The following is a 14,144-nucleotide window of genomic DNA, read 5'->3' on the forward strand; positions in this document are numbered from 1 at the left end:
AATTTTATACAGTTAAACCAATCTTTTATAGTTCATAGATTTCTTATTTTGTTGCAAAACTTTCCAATCCTTCATTAATACATATATACTAACTTTATTTAAAGTTGCTAATTTTTATTTTTATTTTTTTTGCTCTTCATTTAAGTGTTCAGCCCATCTGGAGCTTATTTTTGTGCATGTGGTGAGGTAGGGATCCAACTTGCTTTTTTACAGGTGAAAAGCCAGTTGTGATAGTACCATTTATTAGCGTATAACACATTTTTCATATTGAAATGAAATACAAATGAAGTATATTGGGATTTATTTCTTCACCTTTTATTCCAGTAATACATTATTCATTCCCAAGTCAGGAAAATACTCTTGAATATAATCACTGTATAGAATGTTGATTATCCAAAAATCATTTAGAATTATCTCTAATTATTCTCACAGATCTACTCTTCTAAAAGCATCTCATTGAAAAGAAGCTTTTTTTTTTTTTTTTTTAAGATTCTGAGTAAAGTTGCATAAAATGTATACACTAACTTTGGGAGAACTGACTTTCTTAAGATTTTTTTTTCTTGGAAATAACTTTCATTATGTGAAGCATTCACTTGGAGTTGATAACATTTTTCTCACGTACCTCTATAATCTTGTATAAAATAATTTCTAAAAATTAGGTGTTGAGGGATGCCTTAGTCAGTAAAGCACTTGCCATGCAACATAAGGACCTGACTTTGGTTCCCCTGAGCCTCCTGTTTAAAAAGTTGGGCATAGAGGACTGGCAATGGTGGCACATGCCTTTAATCTCAGCACTTGGGAGGCAAAGGCAGGCAGATTTCTGAGTTTGATGCCAGCCTGGTCTACAGAGTGAATTCTAGCACAGTCAGGGTTACACAGGGAAACCCTGTCTGGGAAAAAAAAAAAGTTGGGTATAGCAGCACATGCTTGTAATCCTAGCACTGGGGAGGCATAGGCATTGAGGTACCTCAAGCTTGCTAGCCTGGGGAACTAGTGAGCCCTAGGTTCAATGGAAGACCCTGTATTGAAAACAAAAGAGGAGAATGATAGAGGTAAGAAACCAGATGTCCATCTCTTGCATATATGGGCTCATACATGTATATGTATGTTTCATACATCTGAAGTATGTGCACATGCATATATATCCACACCCAATCACACCACATCTCCACAATTCCCCTGCTGCCACAGACATGATAGGAGGGAGTGAGACAGTTAAGTCTCATCTCACAGGGGTTGAATATTTGTGAGAAATTGTTGTCTTTTGTCATGTCCCATCTAATAGCACTACTATTAGATGTTGAGGGAATGATGTTGAAAGGAGACAAAAAGAAGGATTCTGTGAAGCAGATAGCTTACAGCTCTCCTAGACCCTGCTCCAAACTTAGACTCTCTCTTGATTCACTCCAACTTCTTTACTTCAAAAGATACATGTCCTGCCTACAACATGTGCAGAGGCAAAGATAGAGCAGAGTCTGAGGCAATGGCCAACTAATGACTGCCCCAAATTGAGACCCATCCCATGAGTAAGAATCACTCCCTGGCACCATTACTGACACTCCATTATACGTGCAGACAGGAACCTAGCCTATCTGTCCTCTGAGAGGTGCCAATGGAAAGAGATGCAGAGACTCACACCTAAGCAGTAGATGGTGCTCAGGGAGTCTTTCAGAAGAGTTGGGAGAAAGATCGAGAGACTCAGAGGACAAGGACTCTACGGGAAGACCAACAACATCAACTAACCTGGACTCTTGGGAGCTTCCAGAGACTGAATCACCAACCAAAGGGCAAACTCAGGCTGGACCTAGGCCTCCTGCAAATAAGAAACAGATTGGTCTTCATGCAGGTCCTCCAAATAATTGGAGCAGGAGCTGTCTCTGAGCCTGTTGCCTACCTGCCTGCCTGTGGATCCTGAGTCCCTAAATGGACATTCCAGTTTGACATTAGTAGGAGAGGATGAGCAACTTGATGTGCTGAATGAGAGGAGAATTGGGATATAGGGTGAGGGTTGTAGGGGGCAGTTGATATCCAGAGGGGGGCTTCTCCTATACCCTCTCATGTAAGTCCTCCCCCATTCTCCTTAGAAGGGGAGAGGCTGATATTGGGTTGTAAAGTGAATAAATAAATTTAATAATAAAAAGCTATGTCTTGGGCTGGCAAGATGGCTCAACCAGTAAGAGCACTGACTGCTCTTCCAAAGGTCCTGAGTTCGGATCCCAGCAACCACATGGTGGCTCACAACCACCCGTAATGAGATCTGACGCCCCCTTCTGGTGTGTCTGAAGACAGCTACAGTGAATTACTCCAGGGCGACTGGGGCCAGAGCAAGGGAGCTAGCAGGGCCAGATCGAGCAGGGCCAGCAGAGGTCCTGAATTCAATTCCCAGCAGCCACACACATGATAGCTCACAGTCATCTGTATAGCTACAGTGCACTCATACACATAAAAAAAAAAAAAAAGCTATGTCTTCAAAAATACATTGGATCCTACAGCATTTGCTAAATGCTTTACTAACACTGAAAACCTAAATTCCTTTTATATACTTAAAACAAATTTCTGTATTAGAGAACCTTGAAACATGTTTTATAGCTCATCTATATTAGAAAGCTAATGCATGATTATTGCAAAAATCCAAACAACATGGAGAAGTCATGCAAATTAATAAAAAAATTATAATTTGATCTTCCAAAAAATCTTTGATTTTATCACTCAAAATGAAACCATACTATATTTTGTATTCCCACATTTTAATATACCTTTATCTCTCTATATATGTATGTATATAAATGTTAATAAGTATAAATGTTACTTATTTTTAATGGCTGTATATTATATTCTGTTTAAGAAACTATTTAGTCAGTATTTTAGTTACATGTATTACAACCAATTCCTAATGAGTTCTAAAATAACTTTGTGCAAATATTAGTGAAATTGAGAATACCGTGCCAAAAGGCCTGCATATTTAAATTTGAATCTGCAGCAGCTTTTTGGCCTTTTAAAATGTATTATCAGTTAACAGGTATCTCTATCAATAGTGAATTTACCATCAGCACTTCCAGATTTTAAATACTTCAGAATTTATCTGCTCAAACATGCAATGAATTGCCATAAATGATAAGAAAATGACGTGTGCAGATAACTCCTTCAAAAACCTTTTTCTAAGGGATTCAGTAGCATGATGTTAGAAATGCCTCCATTTTCAAAATTCTCCACAACTTCATCTTTCTGGCCTAGGGTTATAGCTCAGTGGTTAGAACATCCTCTAGTATGTGTGAGATCCTAGGTTCAATTACTACCCCACCCCCTGCCCTTCTGCGATTTGTCTGATCATATTTCCAGTTTCTTTTTAAAGCCAAGTGTGTGCAGTTAGGCCACCCCCATCTCCAGGCATAAGCTTTAAGCTGTTTTTTGAGCTGTTTTTGAGCTTCATCAAGTCACCACAATTCTATCTGCTGAACTCAAATGTTCACTTGTGAAATGGCTTTTAAGGGAAGCTTAAACTCAACGTGCCCCACACAATTTCTTCCTCCCCTAATGTGTCAGTCCTTCAAATCTCCAACTTCATGATTGGAACCATCCTTACAATCCTGCCATTGTTAATCTAATTTACCAGATTGTTACTTCAAGGCTCAGACCAAGCTGATGTTTTAAATTCCACTGCCTTCCTCCCATATTCTAAATCCACGTGACCTATCAGTCCCATGAGATAGGATAAATGCCATCCAACACCTTCTCATCTGAACCATAGCCACCCTCAACACCTTCCAGAGACTCGCTGTTTTATTTTAAATCCTGATGCTGATCTTTCAAAGGGCTTCCAAGGCTATGCACTGTGTTTTCCCATGTGTTGTCTCCTTTAGTTTCCTGTGGCCTTCTTTGCATTTATGAAACGTATCAAGCCCGCCCTTGCTCCAGGCTTTTGGCTTGCTGCACTGTCTACCTGGTTTTCTGTTTGCCTGACTTTTTGTACAGCTGGTGCTGCCTCTTCATTCTGGTCACAGATCCAATGTTACAGCTTGAGGGAGTCTTTCTCTGACTTCTACAGTGCAGAGTGCCCCTCTCAGTGCAGAGCAATTACTACCAGCTGACAGAATTTTGTGCATCTCCATTTGAATTGTTTGCCTCCTTCTTCTTCTTGATTCTTGAAAGGACCCCTTTTCAGTTGCCCTTGTGTGAGTCTGCTAAGCCTACAATAGCATCTGGGAGTCAGAAAGCACATAGTGCAGATTTGCCTGATGGTTAATTCCTGAGCCTCAGGCTCATGATCCTGTCTCTCAACAAAGACCAGACTTGTCTTTTTTCCTGCTCTAAGCAGAGTTGATACTATGACAGAGGTTAATTTTGCTCAGATTGTCTGGGTTTTAGTGTTGTGTCATTAAGGAAGGAAATCGGATCTAGACTCTGGAGCTTTATGTAGTTACAATAGGAAAGAACGGCACTACAAAAGGGTGGCTATTTGGAGCCTTTGAGGTATCTGGAAAGAATCTGTTCTTTTTAATAAGTTCAAAACTTGGATGCTTTCTCATCCCAGAATTCTCTCAGTTTTCATTCAGGTGTAACCTTCCTTATAATATAATGAACAAGATGTCTACCCCAGTGGATGTTATGCACATGCAATATCCTAGTGAGCAACACAAGTGAGGTACCATTGGACAAGATGTTGGCCAAATCATGAGTCCTTGCTTCAAAGTACCTTTGGCCGCCCATGGAAAGTTTTCAGCATCTTTGTTTTTGTTTTTGTTTTTGTTTTTGTTTTTCGAGACAGGGTTTCTCTGTGTAGCCTTGGCTGTCCTGGAACTCACTCTGTAGACCAGGCTGGCCTCGAACTCAGAAATCCGCCTGCCTCTGCCTCCCAAGTGCTGGGATTAAAGGCGTGCGCCACCACTGCCCGGCAGTTTTCAGCATCTTTGAAGGTTGTTTCATGAACCTTCTCTGCCTCATCTCACCACTCAGATGAACAATTATTTTAACTCTTGTCATTGAAGATTAGATTTGCTTGTTTATGAAATTCATACAAGTAGAAGCCTGAATTCCTACGTTTTGTGTATGGCTTCTTTCACTTAACCCAGTATTTGTGAGAGTCATCCTCATTGTGAATGGGGCGTGCAGTTCTTTCTTTTTTTGCTAATGTTTCCTGGGATTATCTGAGTTCTTTCTAAAGCAGAAGCACTTGACGCTTCTTTTAAGCCTGGGTTGGTGATTTGGCAGAGGTCTTGCTTACTGGTTTTCAAATGATGCCACTCTTGTGGAATGTATCAGGATAGTGTTGAGCCGGGCAATTTCCATAATCCAACCGAAGTAGTTGAGCACCGTGCACACTGCGTGATCATCTTGAGTCAGACTGGAGCATGCAGTCAACCTGAACGAAATGAGTTCAGTCACAGAGGGCCAGACTTCTTAATTAGTTCTCACCAGCAAGGACATTTTATGTTTCCAAAAGTCAAGTACGAATTCTTCAAGTGACACAATTCAGGAAGACTTCATAAGAGGGAATTAAGCCTAGTCTCCCACTGTCATCAATAGCATCTGAAGCCATACTCATTTATTCCTCACTGTTAGTGTTCTTAGAAGGACCAATACGCTATAATAAAAAAGTAGTTCTGAACTTTAGTGAGATGTCATTGAACAAGAGTTATCGAGTGCAGCCTCTCTTATTGACCTTTGGCAGGTGGGTAGCACTCTCTTTTGCCTTTATCTCCCCCTTATTTTCTGCAGTCCTCCTATTTCTATCAAGAAGCATGTTAAATGTACAAACCAACCAATACTTTATATTCAGGCACCCATTTATACCCATGTGCTGTTTAAATGTAGGAAGAATTCTGAAAGTCAAGAAACGCACTATAAATGTATTTTTGTTTTTATTTGTTTTGTTAAGCTTCATTTAATGTGGGGTAAATTATTTGTAATTTCGAGACTGTGTTTATAAATGTTAGGAACAGAATGTGGTGATACAACGTGCTGACACTTTAGAAACGATTTGCTATTGCTGTTAATAATGAATGCAAGCCTTCTCTCCAAGTCTCAAACACATACCTCCATAGAGAGTGAGGCCAGTACTTTTGGGACCAATTCTTTCCATCTTCAGGCATCACCCTGGCAGTCTCCCTTCCTTTTAGGATGACTTAGTCTCAATCTCATCTAAAGGCAATGAAGTTCTTTGCATTTTGTGCCCCATAAAAGAAGAACAAATAATCAAAGGAAATTTAATAAGTGGTAGCAATTAGTTCTAGGTTCCTTTTAAGGCTTAGAAAGTGTAAGTATTTAGTTGAAAGATTATTGGAATTTACTCATCAATTTTTAGTCATAGAATTTATTTGGATTGTACAGATAGTTTACATTTGTGTCCACTAAAAAATAAAAAAAAAAAATCTATGTCTTTACTACTGAAAGGTCAGATGATCTATTAGTTCCATTTCCTCTGGCTCACGTAGTGGAAACAAGTCATTGTGATAGGGTTTCAAAACAAACATATCTAAAATCCCTAATGAAGAGAGAAATATAGTACATATTTGTTTCTCACAGGACTAGATTGAGAAGGAACTGGTATTTATTGGGGGATACTTACCATTATTTTGTGCGGTTGCATTCTGTTGCAAATCACTTTACTTTATGAAACTGAGAATGTGGATAGCTCTTCTTCCTTTATCCAGGTAGAAACATGCATAAAAGAGTTGAGCTCAAGGCAGCTCTTTGCAAATGAATGGGTAGCAGAACAAAATAATTATAGGTAGCCATTAAAAATCATTCTTTGTATCTAAAAATGACAGCAGCGTGTCAAAATAAAGCTTCATATTTCCCTTCTGGTTCCATCTCAGCTTTCTCTCCTTGCCATCTGTTTGGTAAATGTGACTGTGTTTGATCTCATCCCACCTGTAAGCCGTTACCACATGCCCAATTTCCTCTTCCCTGTGCCTACAGCCCTCCCTGGCAAATCATGCCTTCTACCCTCCAAAACGCAGACAAGGAAGGCTCAAGAAAATGAGTGGGCCATTATTGTTTAATTGAACAATCAGAGCATTATAGTAATACTAACTGTAACTGATTTGGGCAATTTAATGTTTTAAAATCTGTATTCTTATAATAATGCTTAACAAAAGCAATTCTCCTTATAACATTCTCCTTATAGCTACTGCAGGTGAGAACTAATACCAAGCCCTCACTTCTGTCTCCCCCCCATTCTCTTTAATTTGATTCCTTTTGTTTACTTTTGAGAAAAGTCTCATATAGCAAAAGCCTTTAATTCACTATAAAGCTGAGAATGGCCTTGAACACACGACTCTCCCAACTGTTGGGATTATATGTGTCTGTCATCATGGCTAGATTACCAGTTCCTGACTTTGAAACTTTTTAGTGATTTAAAAAAGTTGAGGTATGTTTGTTGCTGTTTTTTTGTTTTGAGACAGGGTCTTTGCTGTATCCCAGGCCATCCTTCAACTAATGAACCTCTTGCCTCAGCCTCCTGGATACTGGCATTATAGGCATGTGTCACCATGTCTTGCTAAAACATACTAATTTAACAGAAAGTTAAATATGTCAAATATCTCTTTTTCAGTAAAAACTATTTCATTCAGAACAGTTTTAGGTACAGTAACTAGTTCTGACAGGACAATACAAAATACGTTAACCAGAAAAGCAAAACAGGGGCTAGAAAGATGGCTCTGTGATTAAGAGCACTGGTTGCTCTTGCAGAGGACATACATTCAATTCCCAGTACCCACACTGTGATTCACAACCATCTGTAACTTCAATTCTAGGGAGGTCAACACATTCTTCTGACTTCCATAGATACACAGAAGACATAGATTCATACATATGAAATAAATAAATAAATAAATAAAAGTAAAACAGAATTCTAATTTTAAAATCTACAATGAATTACATTATGGATATATGCATGTTCATTATACAATTCTCTCATCTTTTCCATATGTTTGAATTTTTCATAATAAAAAATTTTCATCATGCCAATAAGCAGAAAATAAAATTTATAAAGATGGTAAGTTGAGTTGAAGAAATATATTTATAACATATGCTCTCTATGTTCAGAAACCAAGATTAAAATTACAAGCTTAATTTAGGGAATTTTCTGTGGGGGATGTGAGAGGCATGAAAGTTTAACAGAAATAAAGCCTTCTCCGATACAGCCAATGGAAGTAACATTTATTCCCAGTTGCACCTGTATTTCAATAGAGTGTTCATGTGTACTCACTTAAATGTATGTGCATGAATTGGAATGAACTTATGTAAAAATGCCCATGAATAGTTTTAGGTATTATAATCAATGCTCACAGGACATTTATCGGGGCTAAAATCCTAGGTGTCTATGAATGGTGAAAATCGTAGATGTGTCATTTGTTGGGATGGCTTTCTGTTCTGTATTTGTTTAATGAGAAGTTTGTGCCTGGATTCAGTGGCTTGTCGGTCACTGGTGAATGAAAGTTTCCTTGCATTTCTAAGACACATCTGAATTTCGTGAGTCTTGTGGTGTCATCGGTCACCTACAGGGTTAGCATCTTTAGATGTGAAGAAAGTAATCTCAGGTTTGGCCGCCTCTGTTTCTTATCCACATGACTATGTAATGAACAAATTTTGAGCAAAGTGTTTATAAATTTATTCAGTGTGTGTCTGTGTACAGGGGCATACTTGTGTTTATGTCATGCATGTTCGAGGTCAGGACAACTTTCAGAGGGATCCTCCCTATCTTGTGGAGGTCAGGGCACTTGTTTATTCCAGTTTAGCTAGCCCATGGTTTTCCAGGTGCTTTTCTAGTGTATGCCCCCTATTTGGCTATAAAAGTTCTGGGGTTACCAATATGTGTCACTTTATCCAGTTTTCTTTGGTGTGTGTGTGTATGTGTGTGTCACACACCAGGCTTGTGTGACAAATACTCACAGACTTGGGCCACTGCTTAATTAACACTTTTAAGTTCTGGTGCCACAGTGGGAACTGGGTATAAAAGGGGAGTGGAGACCTGTAATCTCAGCACTAAGGAGGCTGAGGCAGGAGCTTGCCTGTTCAAGGCCAGACTGTGTTACATTTGAGACCCTGTTTCAAGAAGCCAAAGCAATAATAAGAGGAATTAGAATTAGAATAGTAATATTGTTTTTTGGTTTAAGCTGTCATGAGGAGCAAATAAGACAATGAGTGTTCTACAATGACCCCAGTGAATGGTCATTACAAGCTGTCCTCAAATGTTAATCCTTCCAGTTCAGAAAAAGCAGCCACCAAAATTTTAATATGATCTATGAGCTATCTCTCAAAAAATACTTTTATAAAATACAAACAAAATAAAGTGATTTGAGTTTAATTTCTTTCCTACTTTGACTATCTACTAAAATAACAGTCAGGTGCTACTTTTGCTGTTGGATTTCAGGAGCGGCCTTTGTGTAATTCACCTGGAATCCTTCTTTTTACATCAGCTCAGGATCTTTCAGTTTGCCTGCATCATTCATTTAGTCCAATTTTGCCTCCTTGGGGAGCAGAAGTACCATGTGTCAAGTTACCCTGAAGCTGCTTGGAACATGGGTTCCACCAGTCACGCTTTGTGGCTGCCTTTCCGATTCTGCTGACTTAACTCCATCTTTTGTTTTATCCCATAAGACCTACAAGTGAGAATTCATAGAGAATTCACTTTTACTATCTTTTTTTCCCCCAATCTTAATGCAAACTCCACAGCCTCAGAATAAATAATAAAGACTATAGGAAAAAAATCTAATGGAAATATAGTTCATTTATTTTGGTATGTCATAGTCTTTAATGTGACTTCTTTGAATGGTTACTGCTATAGAAGACTAAACAAGCCAATGATTATTGAAGAATATAATTCACTAATGGATGAAGCATGTGAATTATGCAACAATATTTAAAAAGGAAGCCTTTATATATTAATTTAGAAAATACATGCTTAAAGTGTTACATATCCATGTGTTTACTACTTGAATGGAACATTGTGGGTATTTGAGTTCTTGTTAATGTAATACCTGTTTAATATACATATATCCATGCAGAATACTTTAAACTCAGTGTTTTAGTTTACTTTCTATTGCCTTGTTAAAGGCCATGACCAAAAGCAACTTGGGGAGGAAAGGGTTTGGATGTATTACAGACTACACTGTATCATTGAGAGAAGCTAAGTTAGAGATCATGGAAGAATGCTATTAACTGGCTTGCTCCCCCTGACTTGCTCACTTTGCTGGTTTTATATACCTCAGGACCACCTGCCCAGGGGTGGCACTGCCTTCAGTGAACTGGGCCCTCCTACATCAATTTTAAACCAAGAAAATGCCCCATAAGCTTGCTTGTCGGTCAATATGCTGGAGGGCATTTTCTCAATGATATTTCCTCTTCTTAGATGACTGCAGCTTGGGACAAGTAGACAAAAACAAAGAAACAAACAAGCAAACAACAGCTAACAAGGCCACATACTATTTCTTTCTGGTTGACACTGAGAAACATGACTGCAGACCATGATTTCAGCATATGCTACCACCATTAAGAGGATTCTATATTAATGAGTGTAAAAACTGAAATGATAAGCTGGCCCTGATGACATAATTATTTCCTTCTCCTATTATTACCCTTTTTGGACTCAGCAAGTGACTGTTCAAGATTTGAAATCAATAAACCTTTAATCTGAGTGTGGAACTGCAGGTCTTCACCGCCGGCCTGGGGTCTTCTCTGTGGTGTAGCTCTCCGGTATTTTCCCTCAGTGGTCCTTCCATGTCAGAGGAGAAAGTTAGCAGCCCTTCTAGGAAGATGGACTGAGAGAAGCCGGTGGATGCCAACGAGGAGAAGCAAAAAAAGGAGACAAGAAGAACAAGTGCAGATGGAGGTCAGTGTTGAGTCCCTAATGAATATGTTAACATACACCTTAATATGTATAACAAACTCAAAGCAGAGCACTATTCTATCGTGGCTGAAAAGGCAGCAAAAGATAGCAAGCCAATTGAAGTCACCCTACCTGATGGCAAACAGGTGGATGTGGAGTCCTGGAAAACCACGCAGCATCAGATTGCATGTGTAGTCAAGTCCTGGCTGACAACACCTTTGTTGCTAAGGTGAACAAACTCGTTTGGGACCTGGACCTCCTGCTAGAGACAGATTGTACTTAGGGCTTCTCAAGTTTGAGGATGAGGAAGCACAGGCAGTATATTGGCACTCTAGTGCCCACATAATGGGTGAGGCCATGGAGAGAGTCTATGGCAGATGCTTATATTACAGCCCACCAATAGAAAATGGCTTTGATTATGATATGCACCTTAAAGAAGGGGGTGTATCCAGCAATGATTTCTCTTCCCTGGAAACTTTGTGTAAGAAAATCATTAAAGAGAAACAAACTTTCGAAAGATTGGAAGTTAAAAAGGAAACATTACTAGAAATGTTTAAGTTAATGTTTCCTACTGAAAGAGTGGGAAAAGTTCCAAGAGGAAGCCAAAAACTGAGACCATAGGAACACAGGGAGGGACCAAGAACTATATTTATTCCATGGATTCAGCCCTGGAAGTTCTTTTTTTTTTCCTGCTAAAAGGAGCCTGCATTTATAATACACTAATGAAATTTATCAGGAGTGAAGTGAATATAGGAAAAGAGGGTTCCAGGAGGTCGTCACTCCCAACATCTTTAATAGCCAGCTCTGGATGACCTCTTGCCACTGGCAGCACTACAGTGAGAACATGTTCTCCTTTGAGGTGGAGAAGGAGCATTTTGCCCTTAAACCAATGAACTGAACAGGACACTGCATGATGTTCGATCATCAGCCAAGGTCCTGGCGAGAGCTGCCCCCTCAGTGGCTCTCACTGTACTCACACAGGTCTGAAGATTCCAGCAAGATGACACACACAAGATGACACACATATTCTGTGCCATGGAGCAGATTGAAGACGAAATCAAAAGTTGTTTGGATTTTCTTCGTACAGTATATAGTGTCTTTGGATTTTCATTTAAATTGAATCTTTATTCTAGCCCAGAAAAAATTCTTGGAAATATTGAAATATGGAACCAAGTTGAGAAAAAACTTGAAAACAGTTTGAATGAATTTGGTGAGAAGTGAGAACTAAATCCTGGTGATGGAGCATTCTATGGTCCAAAGATTGATATACAGATAAGAGATGCTATCAGCCGCTACCACCAATGTGCAACTATCCAGCTGAATTTTCAGTTGCCCATCAGGTTTAATCTTACTTAGGTCAGCCAGGATGGTGATGATAAGAGGAGCCCATGATTGTTCACTGAGGCATCCTGGGGTCAGTGGAAAGAATGGTTGCCAGGCACTGGCAGAGCCTCTCAGGAGACAGCTATATCAGGCTCTTGTCAGCAAGCACTTGTTGGCATCCACGATAGTGTCTGGGTTTGGTCACTGTATATGGGATAGATTCCCAGGTAGGGCAGTCTCTGGATGGTCTTTCCTTCAGTCTCTGCTCCACACTTTGTCTCTGTATCTCCTCCCATGGTTATTTTGTTTCCCCTTCTAAGGACCGAAGCACCCACACTTTGCTCTTCCTTCTTTTCGAGCTTCATTTAGTCTGTGAATTGTATCTTGGGTATTCCAAGTTTCTGGGGCTCATATCCACTTATCAGTGAGTGCATACCATGAATGTTCTTTGGTGATTGGGTTACCTTACTCAGGATGATATTTTCTAGTTCCATCCATTTGACAATACAGAGGTGGATGCTCTCAGCCAACAATTGGACCTAACACAAGGTCTCCAATTGAGAAGCTAGAGAAAGGACTGAAGGAGCTGAAGGAGCTTCCAGTCCCATAGGACCAACAAAAATATGAACCAACCAATACCCTCAGAGCTCCCAGGGACTAAACCATCAACCAAAGAGTACACATGGAGAGATCCATGGCTCCAGCTGCATAAGTAGCAGAGGATGGCCTTGTTGGACATCAATGGGAAGAAAGGCCCTTGGTCCTGAGAAGGCTCTATGCCCCAGTGTAGGGGAATGCCAGGTCAGGGAAGTGGGTGTAGGTGGGTTGGTGAGTAGGGGGAGGGGGATAGGATAGGGGGTTTTCAGAGGGGAAACCAGAAAAGGGGATAACATTTGAAATGTAAATAAAGAAAATATCTAATAAAAATAATAATTGCCATCCTTACAGAAAACTACAGGGGCAAATGGCCTTTCTGGCTCTCTCCTCTCCAGTTGATGGTGGTTCCTGTGGGACCAACATGTGATAAATATGTTCAAAAGGCACGGCAACAATTCCATGATGCTAAATTCATGGCGGACATTGACCTGGATTCATGCTGTACCTTGAATAAGAAGATCAGAAATGCACAGTTAGCACAGTATAACTTCATCCTTGCTGTTGGTGAAAAAGAGAAAGCCCATGGTGAACATCCGCTAGAGAGACAGTAAGGTCCATGGAGAGTGGACTGTGGAGGAAACTGCGGAGCAGCTGCAGCAGCTCAAACAGTCCCACAGCAAGCAGGCAGAGGAGGAGTTTTATTTTATTTTATTTTTATTTATTTATTTATTTATTTTTGCAGAAATGTCTGGAGAGATGGCTCAGCAGTTAAGAGCACTGGCTGATGTTCCAGTGATCATGAGTTCAATTTCCAGCAACCACATGGTGGCTCACAACTATCTATACTGTGATCTGATGCTCTTTTCTGGCATGCAGGTATACATGCAGATAGAGCACTCATATCCATAACATAAATAAATCTCTTTAAAAAGTGCAGAAATATCTGGGCTGGAAAGATGGCTCAACAATTAAGAGTATGTGCTAATCTTGCAGAAGGCCTGAGTTAAGTTTCCAACACCCAAGTCAAGTGGCTCTAAATAACCTGTAGCCCTACTTCTACGGGATCTGTCTCCCTCATCTGGCTTCTCTGGAGACCAGCACTCATGTGCACATATCCTCATACAGACACATAGGCATATGCACAATTAAAAATAAAACAAACCTTAAACAAATGCAGAAATGTACTCCTTGATGCATACACATGTGTCAATATCTGTATGGCTATTGTTGTGGGATAGCCACCAGAAAGGACTACTCAGACATGGGTTAAAGCCAACAGAAAGTTTTTACTAGTTGGCAGGTGACTACACTAGATGTTTAAAATCCTTGCACTGAGCCTTTCTTTCTCTTTTTTTTTTTTATTATTTTTTTATTAGATATTTTCTTTATTTACATG

The 14,144-nt window shown here is 39.6% G+C and overlaps 2 pseudogenes; both read left to right on the forward strand.

The window, feature by feature from the left end:
- Window positions 1–10,719: 10,719 nt before the first annotated feature.
- LOC116091649 lies at window positions 10,720–11,386 on the forward strand (annotated as a pseudogene).
- A 10-nt stretch (window positions 11,387–11,396) lies between these two features.
- The window catches only part of LOC116091650, a 7,222-nt pseudogene continuing 4,474 nt past the window's right edge, over window positions 11,397–14,144 (forward strand).

Source organism: Mastomys coucha, unplaced genomic scaffold (genome assembly GCF_008632895.1).
Source record: "Mastomys coucha isolate ucsf_1 unplaced genomic scaffold, UCSF_Mcou_1 pScaffold15, whole genome shotgun sequence".
NCBI lineage: Eukaryota > Metazoa > Chordata > Mammalia > Rodentia > Muridae > Mastomys > Mastomys coucha.